At 46.1% G+C, this 21,587-nt stretch overlaps 1 protein-coding gene across 6 annotated transcripts in view; it reads right to left on the reverse strand.

Moving 5' to 3' along the window:
• Window positions 1-13,591, reverse strand: part of RUBCNL (rubicon like autophagy enhancer) — a 43,288-nt gene extending 29,697 nt beyond the window's left edge. Inside the window, exon 1 of one of the 6 annotated variants that reach the window (XR_015137891.1) lies at window positions 10,673-10,836. The gene's annotated coding sequence lies outside the window, so the exon portion shown is untranslated. Of the gene's footprint in view, window positions 1-8,999; window positions 9,877-10,061; window positions 10,440-10,672; window positions 10,858-11,009; window positions 11,148-13,288 lie in introns of those variants that run through there. The other 5 variants (XM_086328951.1, XM_086328952.1, XM_086328948.1 and 2 more) reach the window with 5 other exon arrangements.
• Between the last annotated feature and the right edge of the window lie 7,996 nt (window positions 13,592-21,587).

Consider the following 21,587-nt stretch of genomic DNA (forward strand, 5'->3'; position numbering starts at 1 on the left):
GGAAACAACTGCACTGAGCAAAAACAGACTTTCTTATAAAAAGTAATTTTCAGAAGCAGGTGCTTGTTCTACTTCCTTCTAGAAAAATGTTCTTGTTTCACACAAAGAGCCCACAGATCTTGGCTGTGCCAGGTTATAAAATAAGAACTTTTTAGAGTGGGAATAGAACCACAGAAATTCAAGCTATATCTAAGGTCACAGCTGGGTAGTGGCAGAGAAAGGATGGCAAGCCAGGCTGAACACTCATTAAGAAGCAGGAGTTTCCCTGAGAGGCACTTGAACACAGAGGGTACAGCAATGATTGGAAACAAAGTCCAGTTCCTGGTGAGAAGATATCGTCTCTATCTCTTGATCTTTGGGGCAACAGATGATTCATGAGCTATCAAGAAATTGTTGCTGGTTATGTTGCTTATTGCCACACTGGTTACAAACTGTAATTCAACTAAACAGATATTTATTGAGCATATACTACATGACTGGCATTGTTTTTGTTTTGGTAGCACGGGGGGGTAACAGTGGTGACTAAGATAAGCTTCCTGCCTTCCAGTAGCCTACATTCTGCCAGAGAGGGGACAGGGACTAAGCACATACGTTGATACATCACAGGTACTGACTGGCAGTAGATCATCTGAATCTAAGGAATGATTGGCATCTTCTCAAAGTCCTTCCCACTGTCATAAATGAGCTCCTTTGGATCAGAGATGCTTATGTGCAAAGATAAAAATCAATCTCCAACCACATATTAAAGGAAGAGAAATTTAGTTGCAAAGCTTACTGTCATTGCTACTGGGATTTTCCTTTTGAGAGTAAACACAGGCCAGATTACTAGTTAACACATGGGCAGCAGCAAAGGCCCTAGACAAAGGAGAGATTCCAGGACTTCCCAACACATGGGCAGCAGCAAAGGCCCTAGACAAAGGAGAGACTCCAGGACTTCCCCCACCCACCCTAAGTCATTCTGGAAGGTCCCTGTGCACTGGACTCAGTGGTCCCACTGAGAATGACTGGGGTACAACATCCACTCCAAAGATGCAACCTTTGCAAAAGGGGAAGATGACTCATTGTGAGCCACCATGACCTCTAGAGTGGCCCCCCAAAGCCCAGTAGATCACAGTATTAGTCGCTCAGTTGTGTCCGACTCTCTCTGATCCCACGGACTGTAGCCCACCAGGTTCCTCTGTCCATGGGATTCTCCAGGCAAGAATGTGAAGTGCGTTGCCATTCCCTTCAAGAGGGGATCTTCCCAGCCCAGTATCGAACCCAGGTCTTCTGCATTGCAAGCAGATTCTTTACCATCTGAGTCACCAGGGAGGCCCAAGCAGCCAGCGTTTTGATGGTAGATAAACACCTTTAGCAGCCAATACCCCTAACAATCTTAAAGATACTCGATGAATAGGTAAAGTACGTCAGGTTTAGGATTTGGGGTTTTCTCTGCCTCAGCATTAACTAGTGCCTGAACACATCGCTGGGAGCATCAGAGTAAAGGCTCAGCTTAAATGTTATCTTCTCAGATCGGCCTCCCTGGTTACCCTATAAATAATGGCAACTGCCCATCCCTAATAGCTTCTCTCCCCCTTGGCAACTCTATTTTTTTCCTCCTTACTCCTCACCACTAATGATCATTTTGTTTAACCTCAATGACTAACACCCACTCGAATGTAAAATCTTTGAGGGCTCTTTTTATTTATTTATTTGGCTGCACTGGGTTTTAGTTGCAGCATGTAGGATCTTTGACCTTTGTTGGGGAGTGTAGGACCTAGTTCCCTGACCAGGGATTAAACCCGGGCCCCTTGCATTGGGAATGCAGTCTTAGCCACTAGGGAAGTCCCCAGGTTTTGGGGTTTTTTTGTTTTAATTGGAGAAGCATTGCTTTACAATGCTGTGTTAGTTTCTGCTGTACAATGAAGTGAATCAGTGATGTAATTTTTATTTTGATCACTGCTCTGCCCCTGGTATCTAGAACAGGGGCACATAATAGATAGGTGCCCAACAAATACATTGAGTGTATGAATAAAAGAATGAACAAACTCACCAATAGTACCTAAGCATGGTTATATTGGCTATTTCTATTGCCTAAGAAAGGAATCCAAGAACAGGCATCACCCTGTAGAAGAAACTGGAGATCACGACCTAAAACGGCTGCCAACAATTTCCTTAGAACAGAGGATGTTAGAGAAGAGAAATCGCACACAAGAGTTGAGCGTGAAAGGTCACATTCATTCTTTGCAGCTTTGTGGTGTCTTAGTGAGCATGCCCAGTAAGAGACAGAAGCAACCAGAGACTGAAACGATCTTGAGCCATGCCACGTGAGCCCTTTGGTTAAGACAGTTCCCCAGAACCTCTTCCCATCTCTCTGTATCCACTTCCCTTTGTGTTTTGACTTTAAACAAAGGCTCATATCCCTCCAGGACATCTGCCAGACTCCAGCAATCACAGCTCACCCAGAAATCATCAAGATGCCCACTAAGGAGACTTCGCGGCTTCCATGTCAGGGGCTGGGAATCGGAGTCAACTGCAGTTTGCAGACAGCTGTACCTTCCCTGTGCATGTGCTGCACACTGTGCTCTCAAGAGAACAGCGCAGGGAGCAAGCAGTACCAGCCTGCAGAGGTGGCTGGTGGCACCACCTGACTCCTCTCTGGGCAGCTTAACCTTGGCAGTGACCCTTACTCGTGAAGGTCATTTGTCAGAAGAACACAGAGGAAGGACAGAAAGCAGGGTGGGGTGGGAAGGGGAAGACCCAGCCAGGGCAGAGGTCAAGGAACCCCAGATATTTGCCTAAGAAGACTTCAGGGTTGCCCAAGATGCACAAATGACTGACTTCCGCTGTGGTCACTGCATATGTCACACTTAACACTCTCATTCTGCACAGTGAAAAGTTATGACGTTTCAGGTGTTCTTAGGCCAGTCTGGGAACTGAAGTGCAGCCCATCAAGGGACTCGCCCAAAGTCTATTAGCAATCAGCAGAACAAAAATAAAAGTCCGACACCTGATGCAAAGCTCCTTCCCCTGGTAGTTACGTGTTCCATGTGGGCTGAAAGTAGCAGGATATTTTCAATTTCCTTAGCAAAGTAATTTTAAGAATTTCCCCATCAGATGTGTCACAAGCATGGGATTAAGAACCACACCGCTGCATATATTTGATCCCATGCCTTTAGAACAGTTGTCCCCAGAATTTTATATGACTTCCTATTTGATATGACTATTTACTTATAAATCTTACATATGCATAGATATTCTGATACATTGTGTAACTATAAGGCATTGTTGAAACAGATCCAAGAGCATAGCATTTTGTTCTTGCTTTCCAATGACTCATCTTGTACCCTAAAGGTACATAACTTCCCCTTTAGGGACCACTGCTCAAGTAATGCTTTACTCAAAATCTTATATACAAAAGTCAATAACAAAAAAGACTTATACATGAATATAATTAGATAACTAAATAAGACTTAGAAAAATATTAATATAAAAGTTTACCCAAAGTAAGGCTAGGTACCTGTACTTGAAAAATGGCTAGATTCCCATGTTTGGGCCAAATATTGGGTTGGAAAAATCCAGATGAACTTTTTGGCCAGTTCAATAAAGTGGGGAGCCATATTAGACAACAGTTTGAGAGTTCTTCAAAAGGTTCAACACACAGTTACATGAGCAAGCAATCCCATTCCTGGCTACATGTCCCAGAGAAACAAAAGTATATGTTAACATAAAAACTCCCATGTAAATATTCTTAAATTGAGATATATTTCAGTTTAAGGGTACAGCATAATGATTTCATTTACATACATCATGAAGCCATTATCACAGTAAGTTTAGTGAACATCCATCCTCTCATAAAGTCATAAAAGTAAAGAAAGAGAAAGAAATATTCTTCTTCGTGAAGAGAACGCTCAGGATTCACCCTCTTGACGACATTCACACATAACACACAGCAGTGTTACATATATTCATCCTGTTGTACATTCCAACTCTAGTACTTATTTATCTTAGAGCTGGAAGTCTGTACCTTCGACGGCTTTTATCCAGGTGTCCCTCCCCGCTCCCTCCACTGTCATCATTGGCAACCAAATGTCTGATCTCCTCTTTTAAAATTTGTTTTTGGAGTATAGTTGACCTCCTACACTGTAATAGTTCCTGTTACACAACACAGTGATTTGTTATTTCTATACACACATGAGTGTTAGCGGCAGCATTGTTCAGAACAGTTAAAAAGTAGAAACAACCCAAATGTCCATCGATCAATAAATAAAGGATGCTACTCTGGCCACCTGATGTGAAGAGCCAATTCACTGGAAGAGACCCTGATGCTAGGAAAGATTGAGGGCAGGAGGAGAAGGGGGACGACAGAGGATGAGATGGTTGGATGGCATCACCAACTCAATGAACGTGAGTTTGACCAAACACCAGGAGATGGTGAAGGAAAAGGAAGCCTGGCATGCTGTAGTTCATGGGGTCGCAAAGAGTTGAACACAACACAGCAACTGGACAGACAGACAGCCATACAGTGTAACATCGTTCAGCCATAGTAAGAAGGGAAGTACTAATACATGCTACAATATGACTGAGCCCTGAAAACATCCTACTAAGTGAAAGAACTCATTGACAAAAAATAGTTATTTCTTTATGAATGAATGAAATTGTCCAGAATAGGCAAACCCATAGAGACAGAAAGTACATTAGCAGTTCCTTTGGGGGATGGGAAGATAGGGGCGACAGGTAAAAATATCTTTCTGAGGTTCTAAATGTTTTCAAATCAACTATGGTAATGCTGTCACATATCTGTGAAGATGGGTGAATTTATGCGATGTCAATTCTATCTGCATCTCAATAATGCTGTTGAAAAAATGAAATGGGCCAAGGCCATCTCCCTTCCAAAAGGTCTAGAAAGACTAGAGATGCTGTTAGTCTGTGGACCACGGGCATCCAAGGAGCATGAGCTGAGAGTCAGGCTGAGAACGGTGAAGCTGAAAGTTGAAAGGGGAAATAGAGACTAGACAAAGGGAGCAGGAATAAATATGCCGAAAGTAAGTATGGAGAAGGGAGAGAGCAAGAAGTAAGAATGCCACGACTGAACCTTGCAGGAAAACCCCCAAGGGCCGGTAACAACACCACCACCATCGGTGAGATGGCTGAGTTCCGGGCACTGCTTGTTTGCGCTGAGGGTTCCAGGCGTCCACCCTTCTCTTTACACCAGCACTGCAGGGGAGCTTCTACTGGTCCCAATTTATAGATGGGACGACAAAGTCAGAGCGGTTAGGTATCATGGTCATGTTCAGTTAAGTGCCTATCTTTCAGAAACATATACAGAAGGATTTAGAATGGATAGAATTTCTTGGATGTGTTTAAAATAATACAGCGGGAAGGTCCAGGGAGGGATATGGTTGAAACACGATGGGCCACGCTGATCATCGTTAAAGATGGGAGGAGGGCACATGGACTGTTCTCTCTACTTACTGTTTGAAATTTTCGATAAGACAATTCCCAGGTTAAAAACAAACAAACAACCTTCAACATGTGCTATGTCTTTCTGTGTCCCCGAGTTACCTGTCTGTCCTCACCTGTCACCTCTACAACCTACGCCTCTATACCCCTCTGCACCCTACACCCTTCTACCCTCCTCTTCCCACCCCTGTCCTGATCTTATTCAAGTCTACTTTGGACTGAGACATTCCCCATCACCCTTTTAAAAGCTGCATCCCTACAAGTGTACACTCTCCCCATTTACTGACCTACTGTGCTCCATAGCACTTAGCCTCTGATTGCTTACCCATCAGCAGTCATTCATTACTAACTCCTGGAGGGCGTTTACTACATGCCTGACACGGTTCTAAGCTTTCTAAACACATACACACACACTCAATCCTCCTAACAACCTAAGAGGTAGATAAGACCACACCATCTTTATTTCACAGAAGAGAAACTGAGGCACAGTTAGTCAATGGAGCCAGTTTCCAACCCAGGCTAGTCTTGCTCCCAGTCCACGCTCTTACCCACAACACCACAGGGGTGAAGGGAAGACTTACATCTCATGGACTTAACCATCTCTCCAGAAGATTGGGTAACATTGGTAACACTGACATGGTGACCTCCCCCAGCCCAAATCTCCATACAGACCAGAGTCTAAACTAACAGTGAGAACCCCAGCCCCAGAAAAAGACTGTATGTAGGTCATAGACAGTTCAAATGATCTGACAATTGAACCATATTGTTTAAAGTACCCTTGGGACTTCCCTGGTTGCCCAGTGGTTAAGACTTCACCTTCTAATGCAGGAGATGTGGGTTCATACCAGGTTGGGGAGCTAAAATCTCACATGCCTCCAGGCCAAAAAAACAAAACATAAAACAGAAACAATATTGTAACAAATCCCATAAAGACTTTAAAAATGGTCCACATTAAAAAAAAAAAGCAAACTTAAAAAAAATGCCCTTAAAAGTAAGTATATTCAGAAGTTCAAGTTTCCTCACCTACCAGATTTAAAGTGGCCGTCCTCAATTTCCAAACAAAGAGAGACCACAGGAATAACTTACATACATTTTCAGGACTTAGTTGTTCTCTGACTCACTATAGCTTGTTGGAATAAAAGAACGTATAAGAATATAAGGATAAAAAAAATAAAACCCTCCACCCTCCAATTTTCATCGCCTGAAATCAACCACAGAAAAGCATGAGTTGGCCCTGGGTGCCATTCAATGTTCCCTGCCAGAAAACGATTGAGGTCTAATTTGCGTTTATCTCTTTTAATGACGGTAATGCTAAGGATCTAAGAGAAGAAACTAAAGACTTTTTTAAAAACAATTTTCAGACATAATTGCTGGGCAAATCACCCCATGTGTAGTTCCCTCCAGGTTTTATTTATTTGCCATCTGCCAGTCATTTGTTACAGCTGACAAAAACAGGACTCTGAAACTTCCCTTTACACTCTGAGAAGCATTTCTTTCCAGTTCACACTCCACGTTCCAGTGAGAAATAAAGCATTCACTCAACATAGGATCGGAGAAGGCGATGGCACGCCACTCCAGTACTCTTGCCTGGAAAATCCCATGGACGGAGGAGCCTGGTGGGCTGCAGTCCATGGGGTCATGAAGAGTTGGACACGACTGAGCGACTTCACTTTCACTTTTCACTTTCATGCATTGGAGAAGGAAATGGCAACCCAAGCCAGTGTTCTTGCCTGGAGAATCCCAGGGACGGGGGAGCCTGGTGGGCTGCCGTCTATGGGGTCGCACAGAGTCGGACACGACTGAAGCGACTTAGCAGCAGCAGCAAAATAGGATTATTAGCACTGTTTTGTCCATGAGAGAAGTGAGGGTCAGAAAAAGGAAGTAAAGACCACACAGCAGGGCTTCCCTGGTGGCTCAGTGGTATAGAATCTGCCTGCCAATGCTGCAGACACAGGTTCGACCCCTGATCTGAGAAGATGCCACAAGCCCCAAAGCAACTAGGTAGGCCCATGTGCCGCAACTATTGAGCCCAAGAGCCATAACTACGAAAGCCCGTGAGCCCTAGAGCCCATGCTCCAGCAGCAAAAGAAGCCACCACAACAAGAACCTACGCACCGCATTGAAGAGCCATCCTAGGAAGCAGCAATGAAGACCCAGCACGGCCAAAAATAAAATTAAAAAAAAAAATAAAGACCACACAGCAATTTGGCAACTAGTTCAGCATCCAGGATCCCTGCTCCAAAGCCTTCAGTCTCTCTCACCCCGGCTGGGAGAAAACCCAGTGCAGATGTTAAGAAGAAGAAGAAAAAAAAAAAAGAGTACCAATCAATTACAATCATTATGCCAATCGAAGAGAAATTCCTCATTGCTCACTGTGTGACCTTGGGCAAGGCACTCAAACTCTCTGTGCTTCAGTTTCTTTACAGATTGTTGTGAGAACTAAATGGACTGTAATATGCATATCTGAGTCTGGCACACAACAGTCTAAAAGTTGGCTTTATTATCACCATCAGGGTTATTTTATAAGATTTACAGTTCTGTGCAAGACAGTCTCAGTTGTATTTCCCAAACTCTTAAATGAGTCATCTTTCAACTCCTTTTAGTTAAAATGGAAAAGCCAATCAGAGGTCCTATTTGGTATCATAAAAAGATAAAATATGACACAAGCGCTCTAGTATTGCTCACGTTTATAATCTCTGGAAGGCTGGACATGCTTATCTAAAAAGGACTGCTTAAATTTTAACAGTAAGGCAACCAACCAACCATGCAAATCTCTCCTTTCAGTATTAGAAATATGAATCTAAAATTAGTAATAAGAGAAACTATTCAGATTCCTCCCTGCTATTATCATGTGCTGTGTGTGACTTGTGTAGGAAACATATCCAGAGCTCCCATCTTCCTCTGAAGATGTTCGAATTAAAATGCTTATTCTTGGATGTCTACCCTTGGCTCTGACAGAATTTTCCCGTCAGAAAACAAGAACTCCAACTTCAGAAAATGTTTTTGGAGCTAACTGATCTCCCAGAGAATATGCCCAATCAAATCTAACCCCTCAGGGGCTTCTCCGGTGGCTCAGTGGGAAAGAATCTCCCTGGCAATGAGGGAGGCCCAGTTGGATCCCTGATGGGGAAAGATCCCACATGCCACGTGGCAACTAAGTCCAGCGAGCCACAGCTACTGAGGCTGTGCTCTAGAGCCCCGTGTTCTGCAACAAGACAAGTCACTGCAATGAGAAGCCCCCAAACGCAGCTAAAATAAGCAGAGTAGCCCCGACTCGCTGCAACTAAAGAAAGCTTGCACACAGGAAAACCCCTGCAAAGCCATAAATAAATAAAAATTTTAAAAAACCTCTAAGTCCCCCCCACCTAGCCGCCACAACGACGACTTTCAACTTTGCTCAACTCTCAGAGCACCGCTCCCACTTTGTACACGTCCTAAAGTTGATGAACCAAGCAAAGTTCTCATGCCCTGATGTCACACTCTGTTGGGCAGAGTAACTGGCGCCTGTGCCGTGAAGAGGAATTGCAACAAGAAATTGAGAAATCGGTACATCTCACCCGGCAGGTAACCAGGAAAACTCCAGCGCTGCTGAGAAGGTCCTTATCTCCGCTACAAGCAAGGTTCGGTTAGGGGCCAGGAAGGAGGTGTGGTCTGCGATGCTAAATTTGTAGAAACCACAGGTGATGCTTTTCAAAACCCCTCCCTGCCTCCGTTATCTTCCAAACCACCCAGGGAGGTGGAGCACCTCCGATCCTCCCACGTCTCACGCGAGCAAACTGAAGTTCAACGAGGTTTCCTGATTTGCCGAGACGTATTATTCGACTTCAGGACAGGGTCCAAGATACCCAAGTCGGCCGAACCCCAGTCCTTTGCACTCTTGCCTGCAAACCTATTTAAAGATCCTTTCAAATTGCACTGTAGTAACACAGGGCAGCGCTTGATCATCCCCTTTCCTTTGGGTCTTCATTCCCATTGAGGCTAGATGACCCCTCTTCGGAAGGTTCTCTACAGTCCCCAAGCTGACAGCATCAACTCCGCGGGAGATCGGTAGCAAACCTCCCGTGCGGTCACCGGCCAGGTGGGGTGAGGGTGAAACGCAACGGGCGCGTCCCCGCCACAATCTCAGCAGGTGGATCCCACACCTGGCGCTCGGCCGAAGAGAAGCCCCGTGCGCCGCTTTCGGGCTCTCACCTACTTCGGTTAAGCCGCAGAAAGTGGCTGTGCCAGTAGTTTATTGGGGCGTGTTGGGGAGGTGGTCCTCTGGGGGGCCCTCGCCATCTGGGTAAGCGCTTTTGTGGAACCGAGAAAAGCCACTCTGCATCCGGGACCGCTTCAGGGTCTGCGCTCACGGGAGAGTCGCTCTGCGCCCTGCATGTCTGGCGGTCCGGCTCCTGCGCCCCTCCGGACCCAAGCCGAGCACAGGGTCGCCCACCACCCCGCACTTCATCCCTTTGCAGGTCAACTCCGCAAAGATCTCCCCGGGTCGGGGGGACTCAGCATTGCCCTGACCTATCTTGGGGTCCCCCTCCCCCGCACTCTCCGCTGTGCGCACGCCTCTCTGGCATCCCTTCCACCACCCTCCTCGCCCTCCCCCGCCTCCCGGGCCGGGTTCCGCTCACCTCAGCGGCGGAAAAGCCAGCTGGGCGCCGCGCGTCGGCTCCTCTACGGGCCCGGCTCCGAGCGGCGTCGCGAGGTCACTGCGCCCCCCAGCGACGGAGAGAGGGGGCGACGAGGGGGTAGCGGCGCCCTGACACCGTCCCCCGCCCACATCTCCCCGCGCCAGCCAAAAATATCCCGGGCTCCAGCAGCAAATCCGAGAAACGCCCCCAGCGGAGCGAAGCGCCACTTCCCCGCCTGCTGCTCGCTGGGAGGCGACGGGGAGGCGAGCTGGAAGGAACGCGGGCCCCCTGCCCTCCTCCCGACCCCGGGCCCTGGTGGCGCGGGCTGGGGTCCGCCGGAGCAGCTGTGCACCCCGCCCCCCCCGCCCCCAGCTCTCCGCCCGGTTGCCTCCGGAAACCCCTCCCTAACCCTAGCCGGGGGACTCGGATGGAACCTTGCTTTCCGGGGTGGAAACGAGATCATCACAGACCTGGCGGACGTCCACGCCCAACCCCAGAGTCCCAGACGGGTGGTCTCTAGCACCAGTACAATTGCCTGAAATGATTATCTTAGCCATTTGGATTCAAGTGTGCGCTGCAAGCTCTGGGCCTGGCGGGGACCTGCAACTTACCCGGAGCGTGAGCCACGTCTCACTGACCTCAGCGGGCTGCACCCCGCGGAACCCCACCCGGAGGACGCCAGGGTCAGCATCCGTCCAACCTAATCGTCCTTGTCCGCTGGCAGCCAGGGTTTAGAATCCCATCACAGCTGTGCCGCGGGGAGCACGCGCATCGCGGGGGAGGCTGGGGAGAAGCAACCAACCAACACAGAAAGTTTTCACAAATAGAAACCCAAGCCCTGACAGTTTATACGGCCGAATGCATCACGTCCCACACCACCCCCCAGGGAGTTTCAGCGCGCTCCAGCAGCTCCCCCATCGTCTGTTGGGGAAAGAATCTCCCAGTTACCTGCCGGGTAACAACACACAGGTGAGCCAGTCCTGGCTGGCTTAGAAGAGGCCCTTCTGCTCGGTAAAACCAAACCCGCACCGCACTCCTTTTAGGTTCTTTGGCTTTGCCCTGTGTCAGTTCCAGGTTGTGTAACCACGTCGCAGGTGTTTGGGGCTATATTGCCGGGTGTCTCTTCGGAACACCCCCCCTCCTAGGTGCAGTCTGGCATGGAGTAGTTAAGGGGCAGCGCCGCGTAGACGTGGCTTCTTGGATGAAGCCCTAAGTGAGAATCAGGATCACGAGCCAAATGAGTGCGTGCTATCAATTACCCGCTTCCTTTGAGGAGGTGGCCTGAATGGTAGAGAAACCGCCTGCCAATGTAGGAGATATAAGAGACCCGGTTGGATCCTTGCGTTGGGAAGATCCCCTGGAGGAGGCGATGCCAACCCACTCCAGTATTCCTGCCTGGCGAATCCCATGGACAGAGGAGGCTGGCGGGCTACAGTTCATAGGGTTAGGAAGACTCCTATACGACCGAAGCTTCTTAGCACACACTGCATTCTTGCTGAGCCTAGATTGGCCTGACCTGAAAGAACTCTGGAGGCTTGGTGGTCTGTCCCAGGAACTCAAGTCCACTGAAGGCCGGCTGGGAACAGTTTGCATTAAATTAAATCAAGAAGGAAAAGGGTATGGGGTGCATACTAACATCTGAGTTTCTGGTATGCAGCAGGCACTTTTCCTAATTATTTTCAGCAATCCTAGCAACATCCCTGAGAAAAATCGTTTGTTCCCTTTTCACAGAGGAGGGATCTGTGGCTAAGCTAGGTTAAGTTACTTGCCCAGGGTCACACAGCTAGGAAGTAGCAGAGTCAGGCTTTGAAGGCAGGTATCTAACGTTAAACTGTGTATCCAGTTGCCAGCCAGTCACTAGCAAGACACAGAAGAATGAAATGAAGGAGGCCAATGTCATGCAAAGTAAATCAGAGAGTCTACTAGTCAAAAAAACAAAGCAAAAAACAAGTAAACAAACTGAGTCGGTGGTAGACTGCACAGAGTCCCAGGTTAGGATAGTGTTCTTGTAGGGAGACTAGGAGATTTTAGACCAAGATGGTATGGTTTGGTCAGTTCCCTCTGAAGCCACTTTGAAATCATCTTTACTAACAGGTAGAGAGGTATATCAGAGAAGGCTATGACACCCAACTCCAGTACTCTTGCCTGGAAAATCCCATGGACGGAGGAGCCTGGAAGGCTGCAGTCCATGGGGTCACTAAGAGTCAGACACGACTGAGCGACTTCACTTTCATGCATTGGAGAAGGAAATGGCAACCCACTCCAGTGTTCTTGCCTGGAGAATCCCAGGGATGGCGGAGCCTGGTGGGCTGCCATTTATGGGGTCGCACAGAGTCGGACACAACTGAAGCGACTTAGCAGCAGCAGCAGCAGCAGAAGCAGAGAGGTATATGGGCTTCCCTGGTGGCTCAGATGGTAAAGAATCTGGCTGCAATAAAGGAGACCTAGGTTCAGTCCCTGGGTTGGGAAGATCCCCTGGAAAAGGGAATGCCAACCCACTCCAGGATTCTTGCCTGGAGAATTCCATGGACAGAGGAGCCTGGTGGGCTACAGTTGTGGTTGAAAGAGTCGGACAGGACTGAGCAACTAACTTTCACAGAGAGGTAAATATACTGGCCTTGCACTGCTGTGAGGGGCATCCTAAAATTTGAATATCCACATTCCATGTCTAGTCACTGACAGAGGAGGCCCACATTCTGGAAGAGTATCTCTAGAACTAAGAAAGTTAGAGGACAGATTTTCTTTTTCTTTCTTTCTTTTTCTTTTTTTGGCTGTGCTGGGTCTTTGTTGTAGCATGCTTCGGGCTTAGTTGCCTGGCACAGCATGTGGGATCTTAGATCCCAGACCAGGAATCGAGCATGAATCCCCTGCACTGGAAGGCAGATTCTTAACCACTGGACCACCAGGGAAGTTCCCAGATTTTCCAAATTAGGAATACGCATGGAAATCTGCTCTATTCACCCTTCCCCTCTCCCCACCAACCCCCAGCCCCCAGGAATCTGGAAGCAGAATTTCCCAGGCACTAAGTGCTGAGGAATAGCCTTTCCAAGACTGCCTCATCGACCGGTCAGTCCTATGAAAGTCACAGGTAATTACAAACCAAGAACCATGCAGGAGAAGCAGAGGCAGATTTTATTTTTCCTGGAGAAGGTCGTCTTCCTGGTCGCAGTGCCCCCCCAGGCCCCAGGTCTCAAGGGCAGTGAGAGCGAGTACCAGGAACGACTCACCGCTTTAGCCAGCCGGGCTTCCGCCAGTGCCCGATGGTCACACACACAAAGTTCCTTTGTGGCCAGGGCGCCCTTGGAGGAGACTAGAAGCCTGGCAGCCGCCCGCCCCAACCCTGCCAGGCTGCACAAGAAGGGATTTGTGCCAGCAGGAGAGAGGCAACTCTGCTTTTGAGCTCATCTGATAGAGCCGGCCAAGGAGAAATCAGCCTCTTGCAGAACAGGAAGGAAACCAAACAAGCTGAGATGAACAGCAGAAGGGGCTGCAAGGAGGATCCTCATGGGCAGCGTCGCCACGCAGATGTGCAGGGAAGGAGGGACCATCCTGTGTGGGAGCGAAGCCAGGACACGCGCTAGGGAGTGAAAGAGCCAAGGAAAGTGGCATTTGGCTTGTCTCCCTTTCTTTTCCTCCTGTCTGTCTGCCTGAAAGATACCCACTTTTTTTTTAAATCCACAAAACCCCAAATTTGTATGATTTCATTTACATGTGGAAGCTAGAATAGGCAAATTCATGGAGACAGAAAGTAGAACAGAGGGTACCAGGTCCTGGGGGAGGGGGAGGGGGGAGTTGTTTCATGTGTACAGAGCATCGGTTTAGGATGCTGAGAAAGTTCTGGAAATGGATGATGCTGATAACCGGTTGCACATTATTACAAGTGTGCTAAATGCCACTGAATTATAGTCTTAAAAAATGTTTAACGAATTGTCCAACTTGCCATCTTCTTTTATTTCACTTCATGCCAAGTGACTTGGTGAGACTGGACTCCAAGATTTTTGAATATTCAGTCAAAACAGACTGAAAAGGGGAAAATAGTTTCAATAGTAAGGGTTATTTTAGCTTCCCAGGTGGCGCGGTGGTAAATAATTCACCTGCCAGTTCAGGAGACATGGGTTCTATCCCTTGGTCAGGAAGATCCCCTGGAGAAGGGAATGGCAACCCACTCCAGTCTTCTTGCCTGGAAAATTCCATGGACAGAGGAGCCTGATAGGTTACAGTCCATGGGGTCACAAAGAGTCAGACATGATTGAGCACTCACACATTAATATCTTACCATAATAAAATATTTTAATATTTTATTGTATTTTATAATTATTTTATTGTATTTTATAATAAATACATACATGTGTATTGAAAATCTACTGTCACAAGGCCTTCCTGATGGTCCGTGGTTAAGACTCTGCGTTTCTAATGCAGGGGATGTGAGTTCAATCCCTGGTTGGGGAACTAAGATCCCACATGCCTAGTGGCTCAGCCAAAAAATAAATACAATATTTTAAAAAGAAAAAAAGAAAATCTACTATCATAATGTGATACTTCCCCAGAGTGAAAGACCAGGTAAGAGCAATACACTAATAAGAGAGGGGCTCTGACCCCTGGGTATTAGTTTCTTAAATTTTAATAAACCTTGCTCTCTTTTGCTTTCATTGAGAGGTGCCACAGCCCAGCTTTCAGGTTGTTTATTGCACATCCCCCATTCAGAAGGAAGAAGAGCCCTGCCATGTTCAAATCAGAGCTTTGCGAGGCTCACAGAGATGCCACACCCCGAAAGAGCCTCTTTACCTTTAAGGGACCGAAGCAGTTAAGACAAAAGAAAGAGACACGGCAGTCCCACAGCTTCAAGCAAACCCTGATCCGCAGGGTCAGCGTGTTCTACTGAGATGTTAGGATGAGGGACTGTGCCCTTGTCTGACAGATAATGAGAAATTCTTGTCCTCGAGTCCTCCTCCTCTGTCTTCATTACACAGGTCCTGCTTTTCCTCTTTGAAGATGCCCTTAGCTGGACGAGTAGAACCGGAAGCTTCCCCTGTCCTGTGGTCTATTTTTATGACAAAAAATGTGGTATACATAAAAATCTGACGTCTCGCATGAGTGCAGTGGTAAACAGTTACTTGCATTAGGACTAAAAATATTGAATTGTTAGTATTCTGTTTTTGCCCACTGGATGGTGGCTCCAGGGGACCTTATTCATTTCTGAATTCCCTCCCTCATGTTGCTTCCTCCCCAGAACCTAGTCCTGTGCTTCATATGTTTTAGGTGCTTCATAAAAATTGTAACTATTCACGTGGCTTATGGGGTGTGGTTTAAATGCCATCTTACAAAAGAGGAAGACGTTCAGCTAAGATGATCCCATGTTCGGGGACAGTTAGCGTGCTCAAAGTTCAGTGTCAACATTGAAAGTGTTCTTCACTATAATCTCAACCCAAATTTTCAGTCTCTTCTACCCCTGCCTCAGGGCTTCCCTGGTGGCTTAGATGGTAAAGAATCTGCCTGCAATGCAGGAGATCCTGGTTTGATCCCTGGATCGGGAAGATCCCCTGGAGAAGAGAATGCTAACCCACTTCAGTATTCTTGCCTGGGAAATCTATGGACAGAGGAGCCTGGTGGGCTACAGTCCACGGGGTTGCAAAGAGTCAAACAAGAATGAACAATTAACAATTTCACTTCATTTCCACCCCTGCTTCAGTTACCCTAAGATCCACAAAGGCTCACCAATTGCTCTGGGAGAATTCTTCATATTTTCCTACCTTTGTATCTCAAGCCATTAGCCACATCTTATACTTTGCACACCTGCTTCCCAGTCTCATGCCTAACACTGCATTCGTTTCTGCGGGAGCCTCCTAGCCCAGGGCAGACAATACCTCAAGTCATTTCCCCATGGACTATTTGATTAAAAAGAAGGCTAAAACACCTAGAAAAAAAATCCTGTATGGCTTGTATTGAATTTTCTCCATAATTCTGTTACCAGAACAAAGTTACCTAATTTTTCTAAAATTTTCTCTAAAGTAAAGTAAGTTGGACTTGGTATTCCCACTGGAATAAGTGGGAAGAAAAATCTGTCATGTGGTAGAGAGACTTGTTTCCTCCCAGAGTTTCTCAAGAGCCCAGATGCTTATGTAACATCCGAGTGAAGATTTCTGGTCTTTGTTCCATCATGGTCATTGCATGTTTTTTTGTTTTTTTTTTCCCCTTTAATTGTTGGTTGCCCTGGGTCTTTGCTACTCTGCGAGCGCTTTCTCTAGTTGCAGAGAGCAGGGGCTGCTCTTTAGTTGCAGTGCTCGGGCTTCTCACTGCAGTGGCTTCTCTTGTTGAAGACCATGGACGCTAGGTCCAAGGGCTTCAGTATTTGCAGCATTCGGGCCCAGCAGCTGTGGTACATGAGCTTATTTGCTCCGAGACATGTGGGATCTTCCCGGACCAGGGATTGAACTCTTGGCCCCTGCATTGGCAGGCAGATTCTTAACCACTAGACCACCAGGGAAGGCCTCTCATTGCATGTTCTGAAGTCTATTAATTTGGAAATTTCCATCACTCTCTACCAAACATGGGCGCAAGGCTCCTTAACCAAACTCTTTGGGATGCATTTACTTAGCAACCAAATGCCCCTTCAGAGAATCTGCCTCTCTCTCACAGGCTCTCTATGTCTTTTCCATTCAAAAAAAAAAAAAAGAAAACAAAACAAAATCTCTCTTCCTTAGTTCCTTCTTGAGGAAGCTACTTCCCACTCAGGTGACTCCTGCCTTTCTTCTTATTATATGACAAAACCACAATTATACCAAATATAAAAATCTCTTAATTCTGCCCTGGGGGACTCAAATCCCTGCCCATCCTTTTCAAGGAGGTAAGAAAAAAGTGATCTCATTCATTCAAGTTTTTCTGCAAAGCGGTAAGAACACAACAACCGAATTTCTCAATATTTTGCCACATGAAATTTAAAAATTAAAACACATGCATTGTACCAGTACAATGAATACCAATGGATGAATGGAGGTTATATCTTTATAACATAGATGGATCCAACCAACATCTTCTTTCTCACCAATTCATTTCAATAGCCTTTAAAATCATTCAGCTTGATTTGATGTTCTGATTTCACGCTCCTCAAGCTATCTTTATTTAAAAATTGATTCTCTGTGTCCATTTGCCCACAGGGAAAGGAGATGCTGATTAGCCAACATGGGCATTCCCACCTCCTCCACGCCCCCAAAGTTATATGTGTCACAGTTCAGTTCAGTTCAGTTCAGTTCAGTCGCTCAGTCATGTCCAACTCTTTGCGACCCCATGAATCACGGCACGCCAGGCCTCCCTGTCCATCACCAACCCCCGGAGTTCACTCAGACTCACATCCATCGAGTCAGTGATGCCATCCAGCCATCTCATCCTCTGTCGTCCCCTTCTCCTCCTGCCCCCAATCCCTCCCAGCATCAGAGTCTTTTCCAAGGAGTCAACTCTTCGCATGAGGTGGCCAAAGTACTGGAGTTTCAGCTTTAGCATCATTCCTTCCAAAGAAATCCCAGGGCTGATCTCCTTCAGAATGGACTGGTTGGATCTCCCTGCAGTCCAAGGGACTCTCAAGAGTCTTCTCCAACACCACAGTTCAAAAGCATCAATTCTTTGGCACTCAGCCTTCTTCACAGTCCAACTCTCACATCCATACATGACCACTGGAAAAACCATAGCCTTGACTAGACGGATCTTTGTTGGCAAAGTAATGTCTCTGCTTTGAATATGCTATCTAGGTTGGTCATAACTTTCCTTCCAAGGAGTAAGTGTCTTTTAATTTCATGGCTGCGGTCACCATCTGCAGTGATTTTTGAGCCCCAAAAAATAAAGTCTGACACTGTTTCCACTGTTTCCCCATCTATTTCCCATGAAGTGATGGGATTGGATGCCATGATCTTAGTTTTCTGAATGTTGAGCTTTAAGCCAACTTTTTCACTCTCCACTTTCACTTTCATCAAGAGCCTTTTTAGTTCCTCTTCACTTTCTGCCATAAGGGTGGTGTCATCTGCATATCTGAGGTTATTGATATTTCTCCTGGAAATCTTGATTCCAACTTGTGCTTCTTCCAGCCTGGCATTTCACATGATGTACTCTGCATAGAAGTTAAATAAGCAGGGTGACCATATGCAGCCTTGACGTACTCCTTTTCCTATTTGGAAACAGTCTGTTGTTCTATGTCCAGTTCTAACTGTTGCTTCCTGACCTGCATACTGGTTTCTCAAGAGGCAGGTCAGGTGGTCTGGGATTCCCATCTCTTTCAGAATTTTCCACAGTTTATTGTGATCCACACAGTCAAAGGCTTTGACATAGTCAATAAGGCAGAAATAGAGGTTTTTCTGGAACTCTCTTGCTTTTTCCATGATCCAGCAGATGTTGGCAATTTGATCTCTGGTTCCTCTGCCTTTTCTAAAACCAGCTTGAACATCTGGAAGTTCACGGTTCACATATTGCTGAAGCCTGGCTTGGAGAATTTTGAGCATTACTTTGCTAGCGTATGAGATGAGTGCAATTGTGCAGTAGTTTGAGCATTCTTTGGCATTGCCTTTCTTTGGGATTGGAATGAAAACTGACCTTTTCCAGTCCTGTGGCCACTACTGAGTTTTCCAAATTTGCTGGGATATTGAGTGTAGCACTTTCACAGCATCATCTTTTAGGATTTGAAATAGCTCAACTGGAATTCCATCACCTCCACTAGGTTTGTTCGCAGTGATGCTTTCTAAGGCCCACTTGACTTCACATTCCTGGATATCTGGCTCTAGGTGAGTGATCACACCATTGTGATTATCTGGGTTGTGAAGATCTTTTTTGTACAGTTCTTCTGTGTATTCTTGCCACCTCTTCTTAATATCTTCTGCATCTGTTAGGTCCATACAATTTCTGTCCTTTATCGAGCCCATCTTTGCATGAAATATTCCCTTGATATCTCTAATTTTCTTGAAGAGATCTCTAGTCTTTCCCATTCTGTTGTTTTCCTCTATTTCTTTCCACTGATCACTGAGGAAGGCTTTCTTATCCCTTCTTGCTATTCTTTGGAACTCTGCATTCAGATGCTTATATCTTTCCTTTTCTCCTTTGCTTTTCGCTTCTCTTCTTTTCACAGCTATTTGTAAGGCCTCCCCAGACAGCCATTTTGCTTTTTTGCATATCTTTTCCATGGGGATGGTCTTGATCCCTGTCTCCTGTACAATGTCACGAACCTCAGTCCATAGTTCATCAGGCACTCTATCAGATCTAGTCCCTTAAATCTATTTCTCACTCCCACTGTATAATCATAAGGGATTTGATTTAGGTCATACCTGAATGGTCTAGTGGTTTTTCCTACTTTCTTCAATTTAAGTCTGAATTTGGCAATAAGGAGTTCATGATCTGAGCCACAGTCAGCTCCTGGTCTTGTTTTTGTTGACTGTATAGAGCTTCTCCATCTTTGGCTGCAAAGAATATAATCAGTTTGATTTTGGTGTTGACCATCTGGTGATGTCCATGTATAGAGTCTTCTCTTGTGTTGTTGGAAGAGGGTGTTTGCTATGACCAGTACATTTTCTTGGCAAAACTCTATTAGTCTTTGCCCTGCTTCATTCCGTATTCCAAGGCCAAATTTGCCTGTTACTCCAGGTGTTTCTTGACTTCCTACTTTTGCATTCCAGTCCCCTGTAATGAAGAGGACATCTTTTTTGTGTGTTATGTGTCACAGTAAATAGTAATAAATTATCATTCTTGCTTACACATGAATCTCCAGGGAATTTCTTCAGATTAAATCACATCCTCTGATAGGGAGAATGAAAAGAAGTCTCTCAGTTGTGTCCAACTCAGTCCATAGAATTCTCCAGGCCAGAATATTGGAGTGGGTAGCTTTTCTCTTCTCCAGGGGATCTCCCAATCCAGATGATCAAACCCAGGTCTCCCACATTGCAGATGGATTCTTTACCAACTGAACTATCAGGGAAGCCCCAGAAGAATGATGGTCCCCCAAAAATGTCCACATCCCAGTCCCCAGGTTAGGGATTAGGATGTAGTTATGTTGCACAGCAAGGGGGAGTTTAGGTTGCAGATAGAGTGGGTTGGACTCATCCAGTGAGAGGACTTCCCTAGTGGTCTAGTGGTGAAGAATCCACCTGCCAATACAGGCAGCACGAGTTCAATCCCTGGTCCGGGAAGATCCCACATGCCTTGGAGCAACTAAGCCAGTGCACCACAGCTACTGAGCCTGAGTGCTGCAGCGTCGCTGAGCTGTCATCTTGATTTTGGCTCCATGAGATTCATTTTAGACTTCTGACTTCCAGAACTGTCCAACAGCAAATTTGTATCCTTTTAAATTCTTTTTTCCCCCTAATGTTTATGTATTTACTTGTTTGTTTTGGCCGCAGCACGTCTTAGCGGTGGCATGTGGGATCTTCAGTGTTTGTTGCAGTGTGCAGTATTATATTCCCAAGCAGGGATGCGACTTGGGCCCCCTGCACTGGGAGTGCTGAATCTCCCCCGGTGGACCACCAGGGAAGTCCCTTAAGACACTAAATTCTTAACGGTGTGAATCGGCAATAGGAGACTGCTACAGCTCTATGATAGGGAACCATTACTATCACATCGAGCAGGCGGAAACTAGTACAGACCCCAAGGGACTGAGTGATTTTGCTCACACTGATGAATACTATTCCTGGAGTTACAGTATGGTATCCCTGCCAAATTGGTTCCTGGACTCCCCTGAAGATAGCTCAATGTTTTTCCCCCTTCTCTGATCATCAAATTCCTCTAAACATAATACAGGCTGTTAAAAATATGTGGTGAATCAATGAGTTTTTGGCAAAATATAGAGACTGTGAGCCATAACTGGTGTGTTTTTGAACCTAAAAAATTTAAGGCTTAACCCTCTTTCTCTCCAGTTATGTATGAATGCCTCCTCTATCAAAAAATGTATAGTTAAATTATATGGAATTGAAGTAACACAGAGTTTGTGATGAGAATGACTGGCTATCTTTTCCAGTTACAGGGAAAATGTGGATTCAGTTTAAAAAATCATGTATATCTGTGGCGGATTCATTTTGATATTTGGCAAAACTAATACAATTATGTAAAGTTTAAAAATAAAATAAAATAAATCAATGCCTAGTCTTCGTCTCCAGTAGTAATTTCGCCGCTGCAAGAGGAAGCTTCGTTTCTATTCTGAGGCATGTGGAAGCTCTTCAGGCTGGTGGAAGAGCTTGTGACGTTCTTGTCAACACAGCTGACACCCATATCACCTCCAACACTAAACGCTAGGCCTTTTTTAAGGAGGAAAGGCAAGTAGAGCGTATCAGTGAATCATCACAACACTTGGTCAGCTAAGAAGGGCTCCCAAGAGTCCTGTAGTCATTCTCTGGAGCTGAAGCTGCTGTCAGAGAGTCAAACCAAGTGTCAATAAAAAAGTGAAAGTCGCTCAGTCGTGTCTGACTCTTTGTAACCCCCTGGACTAAACAGTCCATGGAATTCTCCAGGCCAGAATACTGGAGTCCAGGGGATCTTCCCAGTCCAGGGATCAAACCCAGG

This window comes from Bos grunniens, chromosome 12 (genome assembly GCF_055505025.1).
Source record: "Bos grunniens cultivar Pamir isolate PY7600 chromosome 12, Bosgru_T2T1.0, whole genome shotgun sequence".
Classification (NCBI taxonomy): Eukaryota; Metazoa; Chordata; class Mammalia; order Artiodactyla; family Bovidae; genus Bos; species Bos grunniens.